Source organism: Macrobrachium nipponense, chromosome 12, assembly GCF_015104395.2.
Source record: "Macrobrachium nipponense isolate FS-2020 chromosome 12, ASM1510439v2, whole genome shotgun sequence".
Taxonomy (NCBI): Eukaryota; Metazoa; Arthropoda; class Malacostraca; order Decapoda; family Palaemonidae; genus Macrobrachium; species Macrobrachium nipponense.
Window position 1 is genome coordinate 60,163,958 of NC_087205.1, and position 1,758 is coordinate 60,165,715.

Below are 1,758 nucleotides of genomic sequence, written 5' to 3' on the forward strand. Positions count from 1 at the left end.
GTAGAGCTACTGCAGTTGAAGCTTGTACTAAAATTCAGATTGCAATTAATGCTGCTACTACCTGGGCTAATAGTAAAGGTTTCAAATTTTCTGCTGAAAAAACTAAAGCTATACGTTTTTTGTAGAACACGTAGAAGGAAGAGATTCCAACCTTATTTTTAGAAGGTTCTATTTTGTTGTATGAAGATGAAGTCAAATATTTATAGGAATTATTTTTGACAAAAAATTGACTTTTGCTGAACATATAAATGAGACTGCAGTAATGTTAAACAACGGTGCAGTATACTTAAAGTTGTTAGTAACCTGAATTTTGGAGCTGACCGTACTACTTTATTAAGAATTTATCAGGCCCTATGCTTGAGTAAGATTGATTATGGATCTCAGATTTATGGCTCGGCATGTAAGACCTTGTTAGGCAAGCTGGATGTAGTACACAATATGGCATTGCGTATTTGTACAGGTGCTTTTAAAACTTCTCCTGTTGAGAGCCTTTATGTAGATTCTGGTTTCCTCCTCTCTCATTCGGAGGGAGGAACAGGGTCTCCGATATTTGTCACGAGCACTAACCTCTCAGTCTAATCCAAATTTTAAGTATATTAAAACATCCTGTGACAGAGCACCAACTAAACTACATTACCTAAGCCCCTTGAAGTTAGATTAAACATCCCCCAGTGCGTGAGAGGTAGGCCTTATTCCTCCACTGGTTATGGAAACAACATTTTCTAAATTCCCTCCATGGTGTAGGCCTCCTTTAGATATTTGCCAAATTAGAGACAACAAAAAGATCAGCTCAAGTGTTCAGCTTAAAAGTAGCTTCTTGCCCATGTTTCTGAGCATAGTAACTCGATTGCTGTATATACAGATGGGTCAAAATCAGCAAATGGAGTTGGATGTTCTGTCATCATCGTGAGAGAACAATTAAAAAAAGCCTCCCTATTAACTTCTCAATTTTTAATGCTGAGATTTATGCTATTTTTAGTGTTTTAAAATTTATTTTAGTACAGGTAGCACTGGGGACTCATATATTATTTATTGTGATTCCCAGAGTTCTCTATCTGCACTACAGAAGTTGATGCCATCTAATCAACTCATTACAAGAGGTGCAGGATTGGCTGGTCCTCCTTGCATTCTCGAAAACACATCAGTGTGAAGTTTTTGTTGGGTTCCCTCGCATGTGGGAATTCGTGGTAATGAGCTGGCTGATACAGCCGCTAAGCAGGCAGCTTCCTCCCGGGCTTCCCACTCTGTGAGGGTTCCCTGTGAAGATTTTAAACTTTTTATTAAATCATTTTTGTAGGACTAAGTGGCAGAATCACTGGTCCAACTTGAATAGTAATTTAAAGCTGAAATTGATCAGACCTTCTGTTCATCCCTGGTCCCTTCTGTTGGGATGGATAGAAGATCTAGTATAGTTTTAACACGCCTGCGTATAGGGCATACTTTTTTAACTCACCGGTATCTTTTAACTAGTGGAGCAGAGAGGCAGGTTCCTCAATGCTCCAATTGTAATGTTGGCATTACAGTGAGGCATATATTCTGTTGACTGTCCTCTTTATTTTAATCATAGACGTCGGTTTGGTTTCACCAACAAACCTTTGTCAGATATTTTAGGAGAGGGTGCTCCCACAGAGGAGATTTTTAAATTTCTTAAGGAAATCCATCCTTTGTTTTATGATATTTAATTGAGTATTTTAATTTGAATTTGGTTTTAATCATTTGATTTAATTATATAAGTGTATCTTCTATTAGTAAATATAT